Source organism: Hesperophylax consimilis, chromosome 22 (genome assembly GCF_061612785.1).
Source record: "Hesperophylax consimilis isolate HC1 chromosome 22, BYU_Hcon_1.0, whole genome shotgun sequence".
Classification (NCBI taxonomy): domain Eukaryota; kingdom Metazoa; phylum Arthropoda; class Insecta; order Trichoptera; family Limnephilidae; genus Hesperophylax; species Hesperophylax consimilis.
The window spans coordinates 20,923,236-20,935,957 of NC_142857.1; the positions used below are offsets into that span (position 1 = coordinate 20,923,236).

General features: G+C 34.9%; 1 protein-coding gene across 2 annotated transcripts in view; it reads left to right on the forward strand.

Moving 5' to 3' along the window:
* Mhcl (Myosin heavy chain-like) overlaps window positions 1-12,722 on the forward strand; it is a 403,602-nt gene that overhangs the window by 190,536 nt on the left and 200,344 nt on the right. The gene's annotated exons all lie outside the window — the stretch shown is intronic.

Here is a 12,722-nt window from a genome sequence, read left to right on the forward strand (position 1 = left end):
TTGGGTTAATTTTGAAAAGTGAAGGCTTTAGGCAAAACTTACTTATTTACCAATTTAATCATTTTGAAGAGTGAACGTTAGGTTAGGCGGTACTTCCTTATTATGTATAATCACGTTCAACAGTTAAGCCTTCGATGTTAGGTTAGGTATTAGCTTTGTTTACCTGATTCTTGAAAAGTTGGAGATTTGCTTTGGTTGTACTTAATTGGACAACCGTATGTGGTTTAATCATTTTGAAAAGTAAAGGTCAGGTTATTTGGTACTTAAGTATAATTCGGAATCACTTTGAAGAGCACACCATAACATTTAAATTTATTTTAGTTTTAACTTAAATACATACCTTGTTTATAAACTCTTTGTTAAAATCAAAAAATTAACTAAGGCTATCACGTCATTAGCGACATCTGCGCCTAGAGATCTTGTATGGCTATTTCTATTGCGTTTGTTTAATGGGCGCAGATCTTAACTCCTTGTAAAGTACAGTCAAATATGGATTATACCCATTCTTAGACATAATTACAGGGAAGTCGTAAGCGAGCGTTTATCATCTCTTTTCCGTGCTATAAAGTTATACAGATCTGTTTCCCGATTTAAATATAATGCACAAAACTTTATGCTAAACAAAATAAAGCGAATAAAGAAGAAAACATCCTTTGTTGTCCAGTCTTACCATACGAGAAAATAGTGTCTTGTGGAAAAGGTTTAATCACGAGAAATTATACTAATTGTTTAAAGAGCTGTTAATAATAATATTTTTTTTAAATCGGGACTATTCCGCTGGACATGTAGCAAGGATGAAAGATAGCCGAACAAAAAAGAGGCTTCTCTATAATAATATAGTAAAATAGTTTCACAATTATGTGTCTATAATCTGTAGGCATTGACTATTGAAACGTCCCGTTTCAATTTAACAACTATTATTGACCCAAACTAAAGCCGATTAAACAATTAACCGTGACAGTGCAAGAATAGTTAAGTTGTTGGATAATTCCGTTAATTCTAACTGATGTGTATTTTAGACGTGAGAATGGAGGTTAATGAGCATAATCCGATTCGCGCTCAGTTTTGACATTAATGCTTTCAAATAAGGCAGTCGTTGATCTTTGCCGCTGATACAATAGGAAAAACACATACAATTACAATATGAAAGGATTGTCCAATCATACTTTATGTACTACTTTCCATGATTTGTTCGATATTTCAAAATTGTCTCTCACTTTAGTTAGTACTTCCTTCCTCTCATCTTCGGCACGATTCTGCCTTTTAATTAGTAGACTGTCACAATGATTGACTTCATCCATACACTTTCTAAGCTTTTGCTAAATTCCCGAGTTGCTGGAACTTTCAGGATCAATCGGTAAAATCAGTAGTCGCTCCTTTAAAAGATTCCCGTAAGAAAGTCTCACGATGAATTTTATCCGTTGAAAGCTTTACCAATTTAATTAATGATGCCAGAACTCAGGTGTTAGAGTTAGTGCGATGAACAGCTTTCTCTCAATGGTTAAGATTTATCGATGTGGTCCAGATTAGTTTTGTGTTTCTTCCTATATATCCTCTTTCATCTATTAACTTTCAGCGATATTTTCCACTTTCCTTGAGATGTTATTTCAGAGATCTTCTCTTTCAGGATCAATCTGGAAAACTCTCTTGGTTACTCTTTTTATAGATTTCCGAAAAAGACAGTCTAACGTCATCAGCTTAAAATATAGAATATGGGGAATCCAAAGCATGTCCCTCAAAATACCCATCTCGAATGTTCGGAGATTTCGAAGTTTCGAAACCAATAGTTTCTTCGTCAGGATAAACGTATAATGAAAATTAATAAATGTAAGAATAGACACAAGTTTTTGATCTATTAATTATTAATTACCTGTTTTATAATATTTTTAACAAAAAAAACTTTTAATAATATCACCGCTTATCGTAATATTTTTTTCTATATGTACTTTTTTTTGTGGTCTTGACAAATTGATTTATTTTCTTTAAATTAAAATGACGCTACGAAGTGAAATTGCGATCATTGAAGAAGAAATTAAATTTACTGATGCTGGTCACCTTTTTTATGTCAAAAATGGCTACCTTCGTTTGACCAATTTCTTTCGTTGATGTCTGCACTTTGATAAAGCTCTGATTATATGTTTAAAAAAGCCAATTTCTTTTTTGCTAGATCATTGGAAATCTATTGATTTAGCCCACCCCTACATATCACAGATAATACATTTTAATAATACAGTATTTTTAATGGTTCAATCCGGAACAATCATGAAAACAGTACTCACGACTTCTTAAAAGGTGTTCACATGTCGATTAGCATCACATCAAGTACCCATCTAGTTAAGTAGGTAATCATTTTAAATTCTAACAGCTTTTTTTTGGGATTAAGTTGTTCGTATCGAACAGTAATAAACCGGTGCCGAGAATATCTTTTGACATATGGTTGCCTCTTTTATTTACATGAAACTGTTTTCCAACCGATTAGATGTTCATCTTCACTCCATTATTTTCAAAAATAGATATTTTACTATTCGATACAGCTGTTAGTTTCTTGTCTGTTATCTGTGAATGGTCACCATGACCCGTTAAGGTATTCTTATTTAATTTGATACGTCTTGAAATTGGAGACGGCCTGGTTTTCTTTGAAGTCTGTATTTGTTTGTATCATGTTACAGGAAGAACAGTTTTGAGATCAAAGCCTATTTCCGATTTTCGACATATTCGTACGTGCGATACTCCAAACTCGTCTCGTCAGATAATGTTTATTTCATAACTAAATCATCGTAACTAAATTATATAGTATAGTATCCTCTTTTTGCGTTATTGTGCAAATGCGAATCTTCTGTCTTTTTCATTTTCATTAATTTCACCACAAGTTTCACTACCTTTTAAAAAATTTAATAGCCCCTGACATCTGCAAATAACTTAGATAGAAATTTCTGTGTTTGGATTATTCCTTGTTCAATTGATTATTTTATTGTTTTAAAAGTAATGTAACTACAGCTTTATTATAACCGTAGAACGTGGTGCCATAAAAAGAAGCCATTTTTTTAATCGTTTCAATGACTGTTATTTTTCTTTTATTTTCAGGTAAGGATTTCACCTGTTTTACCCAACTCTTTTAAGGCAGCTAAGGTAAGAGACGTAATTACTTACGGGTTCTAAACCTTTTCTATTAGGCCAATTTCGTACAACCAACGTTTTCAATCATATCAAGTTGCTTCAAAACTTAATCTCGAAATATGTAAACAGCTCTACTGTGCTACGCCAACTAATGCACGTATTTAATTTCAGATCGGATTATGCAAAACGATCTAGTCCCCATTCAGATGATAATTTTGATTACCATGTCCAATTAGCCGATGAGGAAGACCCGTTCTGTTTCATGTGACTCTGTGATTTCTGTGACAGAGACGGACAGCGAATGTGTGACCGATTGTGACAGGTCGCGTGACAGATGCGTGACAGTTGGCGTGACGGATTCTGATGATGCAGCCGTCACCTGATAGCAGATGATGCTGCACGCATAGGATCATCTCACAGAAATGTTGATTGTATGAGATTAGAATGATTTGATGTAGAACCGCTCAGCTATCTTTTGACGTATCTTCTTCATAGTATTTGAACGCTTCTCTAACGAATTTGTTAAACTGGAACTAGGTTTCAGAGAGGATTCTAGGTTTTAGATCATAAGTTGCGACACATCATGCTCCGAATAAGTGATTCCCGAAGTGCGGGATATCGCCCCCCTCTTGGGTGCTGGAAGGATCCAGGGGGGCGGTGATGGCCTCAATGGCAACGGGACCTCGAATGGAATTAAGGGTTATGAGATTGTAAATGTCCATGTAGATGGCTTGATTGAATGTGGTTTGCTGAATTATTTTTGACTGGCGTAATATATACGTTTATTACGTCAGTCAAAAATAATTCAGCAAACCATATATGTAAGGATATGCATTTTTCTTCTTTTCACTGCTTTCGGACTGAGATCCACATTCTACTTTGCCACACATCATGGTCAAAGTTCGATCAATTTCCATATTTTCTTTCACATTCCGTTAAATCTAAATAATACCAAAACCCAGTGGCGTACAGCCCATACAGACTGAAATCTGTTCCTAACCTAAGAAAAGCAACGAACCGTAAAGAGAAATTAAAAGAAAATTTAAACGGACAGATGTGTAACATCAAAATTGATTTTTATTGCAGACAGGGAAAGTAAATAAGTTTTTTATATTTTTGATTATCCATTTCCAATTTTAGTGAGCGTAGAAGCAAATATATAGCGCAGAATTTTGGCGGCCGGGCGGAAAGAGTTGTCGACTCACGAAGCTGGCCGAATGAAGCGTCGTCCAATGTACGACATTCGTCGGTTCCGTGCAAGAGCGTCGTCCTGTCTTGCCACGCAACACCACTAGGCGCGCTAAATGTTTTTAAATAGTAAAAATTTCTATCAAATAGCTAAGAACTTGTAAGCTCATTTATTCAGTTGACAATTTCAACAATCGGCGGAAGGTGATCATAAAATGAGCATTTTCAAATACTCAATGAACAATTGTTCATACCCGAGCTTTAAATTTCACGCAGCCTACCTTCATAGAGTAATCGCAGTCATAGAGCAATGCACGCAACTGTCAGAACCTTTGAGCCAATACCAGATTATAATTTCGTCGGTTTACAGCCAAAACCCTCTCTCTCTCTGGTTTCAATCCTGGGATTGGTTTGCAGCAATTTCATCTAATCTCCTCTTCCATTCTTCCCTGTCTTGTGCGGCTCTTTTGACTTCTGCATATGATGAGCAGCGCACGTCCACCAGCAGGTCCTCCAGGTACTCTCGGCGTGGGCGTCCCCTAGAGTTGGTCCCCTCGGTCATACCCTCCATTATGACATGCAAGAGGCCTTCTTGTCGTATAACATGGCCGATCCATCTTGCACGCCTTTCGGACAAGGTCCTGAGCAGGTGCCTTCCTCCTTCGATTCTTTGGAGAACCTCCTCATTTGTAATATGGTCTTTCCAGGAAATTCCTGTTCAAAAATTCAAAACCCTGTCGTGCGTAAAATACATTTTATATGACTGTTGATAATCCATTTTTGAATTACAAATAATAAATTCTTTAGGGGTAAACGTAACGTACGTTATGATCTACGCGTTCGCAGAAGTGTTCACAGAAGTTCACGTTTGCAAGTTATACTTTATAATATTAAGGCGATGCACTACGTCGTGTAATATTTTAAATTGAGCCGCTATCAATAACAACCCTTACGTAGATGGCGATAAGGTTTAAATTCCCGCTTAACACCATCCGCCTGTTTTGATTTATGCAAGAAAAAAACATGGCCAAAAAGTGCCTTTTATTTTATTTTGTGGATGTTCAGGCATAAATATTTAATTTTTTTTCGATCATTTTATAAATAACTTAATTTGACACATTATACAATAAAATCATAACCGAAAATGGGTTCGTAAGTAGGAGATTTTGAACTTTAAAGCAGTTTTCATAGGCCTTTACATTATTTTTTTCTGAGCTTATAAAAAGACTTATCGAAAAAGTACTCGATTATTTCAAAGAACAAGATGTATTCTACTCGCAGTATTTAATTAAAGCATCTGAAACATTTCTAGGCGACCAAATTTTCAAACCAAAAACACATGATTTTGCATTACTACGTATGGCAACGCCGACGAATTATTTGTTTGCGCCCGTACATACGCAGTACATAGTTTTGTCCGTATAAAAACTCAATTCCTTCAAGAAATGCATACAAATAAATACAATATAGTATCGGTGATTCAATCCAATATAGTATCTGTAATCTGTATGCCTTTATTGATTGTTTTTATACGTACACAACTATATATGTATTCATATGCATATGTACGGATGCAAACAAAAAATTCGTCTTAATATTTTAAAGCATAACTTAAAAATATTAAATTAACGCTATGACCGCGTTGATTATAACTACAATATATGATTATAGAAGCTTAATGCCAAATCACTATTTTGATTAATCTTTATAACGAATTGGTGTACATTATGAATACCAAAAAATATGCTTTAGATAAATTGAAAGTTTTCCTATCGCTTCGCTTGAGTAGAATACAAATACAAAATTAAATTACTCAATAAAAAAAATAAATGCAAACTACTAAAAAATATTTTGTTTCAAAAGATATGTATGAACGCATAAAGGAAAAAACTTTAAAAAATACAGTATTATAGCTAAGATTAACTGTGACAGTTTCACTTGATTAACTTTTTTGCTTTCTTATAAAATTATTTACAATATAAATAAAAACCGGTTTTTTGCTTGAAATCGAACGTTTCTAGACTCCGTTTGTCAAGCGATTTTAATACCAATTACCTACGATATAAGGTATACAAAGAATATACAAATTTTTGGCTTGTAGCTTCCTCTTAAGGATAAAACGCCGAGTAAACTTGTCAACATTTATAATGATTCAATCAAATGATGTCATTTCATTTTAGTTGACGCTACCGGACGAATAGTTGAATCGTCTTAAAATGTAAATCATAAATGCTTTACTCAGCAACCTGTTTTATGCGCTTAGTAAATTTTAGTTGTAAGCCGACGATTTAGATGTTATTCTGAACTAGCGTTGGATAAATTTTTTAGGAAAGTATGGGGTTTTCCAATAAGAGGTGTTATTTTGAATAGCCCGCTATTTCGGTAGATGTTACTTTTGAAGCTGTCATTTTTTGATATTTGACAAGTAGAAACTACGCCATTAATAAAAATGGAACGATACACGCTTCAACAACGCATTGAAATTATTAAAATTCACTATTATTAATTATTAGAATTCCATCGAAAAATAATCTTGAGTGATGAGGCCCATTTCCACCTCGGTGGCTTCGTCAACAAGCAAAATTGTCGCATCTAGGGCTCGGAAAACCCAAGAGTTAGTGTCGAAAAGCCTCTCTATCCTCAACGTGTGACTGTTTGGTGCGGTTTATGGTCCGGCGGAGTCATTGGACCTTACTTTTTCGAAAATGAGGCTGGAGCAACAGTTACGGTGAATGGATTGCGCTATCGAGAGATGATTAATGATTTTTTTATGTCCGTAATTGGATGGTATTGATCTGGACAACGTTTACTTTCAACAAGACGGTGCTACGTGCCACACAAGCAACGAAACCATTGATCTTTTACGATTGAATATCAAAATAACACCTCTTATTGGAAAACCCTGTATTAGCTGAGAAAGTATTACAGCGTTCTGCGGATTGTCCATTTAATTTTACGATATGCATCACTCAATTCATAGGCTATAATATTTTGCCCGCTTTATTACGAAGTCAGTCAGTCTCTTTGTCTTGGGTGATATTCACTTGTCCATCAGATCTGTTCCTTACCAGACTTGAAGGGTCACGACTCCTCATTTTCCTATCACATGGCAGAGTATTGTTGCCTAACTGGCCGTGTTTGCATTTGCTTGGGCCTAGAGCTATGTTCGAACCCGAGAACTTTGTTCACCCGGCTTAGTAGATTCGCCTTTGGCGCATTACTTCGCATTAAATATCATGCATAATCAGATGATTGACGGATTTCACTCTCCGGCGGATGAAAGGAAAACCTATAATTTTGTAAAAGTTCTCCGAGAACTTGTATTGTCTTCTGGGCGGGACAAGTCCTGTTATTGGAGATGGAAAGGCATGTGATCGACTGCTATCACAGTTCAGTATTGAATCGTGGACATTTAAGGCGAGGCTTAGTGCTAAATAACCATTTTGATTAATCTTTATATACCAAAAAAATATTTTTACATAAATTGAATGTTTTCATATCGTTTCCCTTGAGTATAATACAAATAAAATAATAAATTACTCAATAAAAAATACAAATGCAAACTACTAAAAAATATTTTTTTTCAATAGAAATGTATGAACGCGTTAAGGAAACAACTTAAAAAAATACAGTATTATAGCTAAGATTATCTGTGACAGTTTCCCTTGATTTACTTTTTTGCTTTCTTATAAAATTATTTACAAAATAAATATTAACGACTTTAGTGCTTGAAATCGAACGTTTCTAGACTCTGTTTGTCAAGCGATTTTAATGCCTATTACGTACAATATAAAGCATACTAAGAATATACCACAGACATAGGAATTAATAGACGAGAAGATAATGGCGAGGGGTAAAATCAACTGTTGAAGAACGAAGGGCGTAAGGCTGACTGTGATTCGTCAATAAATCAATCTGACAGTAAATAGGCATCTCGCATTATAATATCACCATTTACTTCTTAAAAGTAAAATCTGCTTTGGAATGAATAGACATTTTTACATGGGAGCGCAAATTACTCGCCACGTTATGAACAAATTTGCGAAGTCCAAATTCGGCAAAAAAATTCGGTTGTATTTTCAGAGTCGAATATTTCGTTTAAGTATTTAGTTAAGACACTTTTATAAATGTTCATAATTTACTTCCCAGCAACCAACCAGCTTTGTGTTTCGCGTCCAGACGTTTCTCGATGTGATAGTATAATATGTTTCTAAAACTGATCTATATTATACTATGTGAATATGCTTAAAATAAAGTAAAATAATGCTTATACATGGAATGTAATACGACAATTGGGTTTATTCTCTTTTTCACATCTATTTTTACAAGTTTTCATAGTACAAGTCAACATTTTGCCGTGTTATTTCGTAAAATGAACCGATGATGCCTCGACCATAGTTCGCACAAGAATGATGACGTCACGTTTTCAAATTTCACTTGAGGTCATACGCGAGCACAGCCGGTTCCAATGGAACCGGTATGGGGAGTGGGGATAATACGCTTTTAATCACTTAGGGCAGGTCTACTAATATTCATATGTCTATGGAATATACACATTTTTTGCTTGTAGCTTCCTCTCAAGGCGTTTTAAATTCCCGCTTGACACCAGCCGCCAGAGAAAAAACAACGCCAAACATTGTGTTTTATTTTATTTTGCCTCAAAATTTATTTTCAAAATTTAAGTTCAGGCACAAATGCTTAAAAGTTTGACGGACATTTTCTTAAGAACTTAATTTGCCACATTATACAGCAAACCCGTAACCGAAAAAGGGGTTCTAAAGTAGGAGATTTTGAACAATAAAACAGTTTTTCGAAAAAACTCTCGATTAATGCATAATGTTGCATTTAAAGATACACTGTGAATTTTTTCATACCTATAACATGTTAAACAACAGAACAAAATGTGTTTTTAAATAATTTTCGTAGCATGCTTTGCGACTTTTTCTATAGAGGGGAAATCAGGTAATTACTATTTTTTAACGATAAACTAATGCTTATAAGACGAGGTTTTTATGCATAACACAAAGGATAACAAAATATTATATTCATTGACTACTCGCCTGAAATATCCATACAAATTGAAAATATCTCCCGAGTAAAAATAAATGCTGCCGACGGGAATCGAACCCGCACCGGTCCCCGGTCAGGTGCTCTGGATCACTGAGCTACGTCGGCATCTCAACCCGCCAAATAATTCAATATGTAAAAGTACTTCAATCGGCGATTACTGCTTATTATATTTTTTTTACCTGTAAACAACCAAATTTAGTTTTGTAGGAAAGGCTTTGTTAGTGTTGAATTTCCCGCTAGATGGCGTCGAGACATATTATATCTTCATTTTTGGTGAAATATTTTGACTTGCTAAATATTATTATATTTTAATGATAAACTTATGTTTATAAGACAAGATTTTTGTGCATAAAATTTAAATGCATGTAATAATTTGTCATATAATTGCTGTTTTAGGCCTACAAATGTATAGATATTATCTTCAAAAACAAAATGTTATTTTAGGTATTTAAGTATTCAAGATAAATGGTGACCGGATAAATCATCAAAATGATAATTCATCACATCTTTAAAAAGTTATATAAAGTCATGGAAAGTGATGAAACAAAAACTTTATTAACTGGGTTAAGTAGGTTAGGTTAGGTTAGGTTTAAATTTTATTTTTTTTCATCGCTTTTAATGACTTTATATCACTTTTCAAAGGTGTGTTGAGTTATCATGGAAACAAGATATATAAATATGGTAAGTTTTTAGATTCTCACGGCCAAAAGCATTTTTGTTGTTTGTTTTTGGGGTGTTATGCCGTGTTGCGCTAACTCCTTCTTTAGCCGACGTTTCGGACAGCGTTGCAGTGTCATCATCAGGGCAGATCCGGTAGATCCGAAGATGTCACATCTTCGGATCTACCGGATCTGCCCTGATGATGGACACTGCAACGCTGTCCGAAACGTCGGCTTAAGAAGGAGTTAGCGCAAAACGGCATAACACCCCAAAAACAAACAACAAAAAAAGATATATATGTTATAAATCTGTAGAAATTCAGAATGCGGGGCGGGGCTGATGGTATCAACCAGAGTTTCTCAAATTTAATGGTTGCACCACCCCGTTTCCAAGATATATTTTTTTAGCCTTCTTTACATTATTTTTCAGTGCCGATTGCCATAGCCCCCTCCCCCCTTTCTTCCATTGCTCCACCACTCCCATAGAATAGTGCCAAAAAAAAATTTTTCAGCGCCTATTTATTGCTTTCGCCGCCCTTTTACTGCCCTTGCCACCTTGCCACCACGCCTAATGAATCTCTCACTGATCACTAGCATAAACGGAAAAAAAAAATAGTTGATCCCGATTTTTACAACTTTTTTCGACTACATTGTATTTATCGGTTTACGAATGCGTTTCAGATCAGTTCAACGAACTGCATTCAGTGATCAGCGGGTCACCGAAATGCTTACAGATATTGCCGCGAGGAATAACCAACTAACTAACAGCTAACAACTGATAGGCCGTGCATTTTAACTCCTGATATAAATATACACCAGTTGGTGGTCGTAATTACAAAACCCTCGGGACTTTTGGTGATCGACTCGCGTGCCGCATTCGACTCTCTCGTTTTCGTAATGTGGATTGATTTATCACGATTCAGTCGAAATTTGGGCTGCAGCCGACCTGATTGTCTATTGAGAAACGGCTTGTTTTACATATTAGATTATCTACGCGTAGTTTACAGCTACAGTTTAGAATGATGCCGCGATAACATGCAACTAACGCGGGCTATTTGTCAAAACGTCGGCGTTATCTGATTATTACAAAGAGAAGCGATTCTCGGAGGACGCAAGGAAAATGAAGTTATTTAGATTTTTGGCCAGAAACATGACAGTTAACAGAGACGTGTCTCTGCAATTTCTTCTGATATTTAGGGAAAATGCAATGTATTTGACAAAAAAGAAAACGTTATCGACAAATAATAATTGTGTTGGGTTGTGTGTCTGTCTGTAATTCTGGTTCAATTTTCTAAATTGGAACTTAATGTAATAAAGCTATAAATCGATCAAGTACCTACTTACAATATAATATTTTTTTAACGGATTTCTTTTGTTCTAAATTTCTTTACTACGTTTTATAACCTATAATTATAAGTTTTTTAGTAAAACTTCTATATTTAAAATGTGTATTTCTTTTGTTTAAATTTCTTGGGACTAATCTTGACGAGTTTATTCGGATTTCGTGATTTTAAAGGGCCTGTGCATTTTAGGTAATACAATCCTACAATGATTATAATATCCTGTGATTTTTCACGGGTCTGCGGAACTGCGCTAGTGGTGTAATAGTTTTACAAATTGTGTGATGAACTTAAGCATGTCCAAAGTCATGGTATTTGAACGAGACATTACAAAAACCCTCAACAAATAGTTGGAGCAAGTGGATGTGTTTGTATATTTGGGAAGTATGTTTGTTAGAGACAGGAACGCTAATGAAGGCTTTGAGATTATGTAGGAAATTCATTTAGGACGGGTTGTTTCGGAGAATCTGAAGAATTCATCAAATTTCAACGTTCATTTTCAAGTTCTGTGAAAGATATTTTCAAGTTCTGTTTTGATTTCAGTTTTGTCAAGCAACTAGCCTACAATGATATAAAAACAGAACTTGAATAAGTCTTTCACAGAACCCGAAAATGAACGTTGAAATTTGATGAATTGTTCCAATTCTCCGAAACAACCCGTCCTTAGTGAAGTAGCGATGAGTCGTTCATGAGCGAGCAGCACAATTGAGCTAGCTCTTTTTGATGAGCCGTAAACCGTATAACGGCTCATTGAACGATTACTATTTTTTATCAGAAATATTTTAGAAAAATTATCGAAGTAAAATTATCTAAGTATTAATTGTTAGTACATACTCAAAGACATGAATGACAGTTCGACATCTGGACTTAAACGTTTGTACCTGCACCTACTAACTACCTACCGTACGATCATTAATGCTAACAAGAAGTTAGCGCAATAAGTAAGGCTTACCTGACTAGCAGTGCTATCAGTTTTGGCTATGCAGTTAGTTATTTTGATGACAACTGATGTATGATAGGGAGGCATGGAACTGATAGAGAAAATATGGGCATGGCATCAAAACTCCATTATTGACTTCCAGCCCCGCTTTTGGCAACTTTCAACAGGAATGTAACAAAAACAAAATGCTGAAAGCTTCAAGTTTTCCTCTACATTATAATTTTAATTTTAATATTACATTTAATTACAATAATGACGTATTGCCCATCTAACTAGGTGTGTAACGCCTGTGTTGAGATTTCAATTTACAGAGTGGTTGTTAACTAGGTTTTTGTTTACACAATATTGTGAAAATGCCAGATAAAATAAAATCAGTATTTTTTATTTTATTTTAAAATTATACCATTC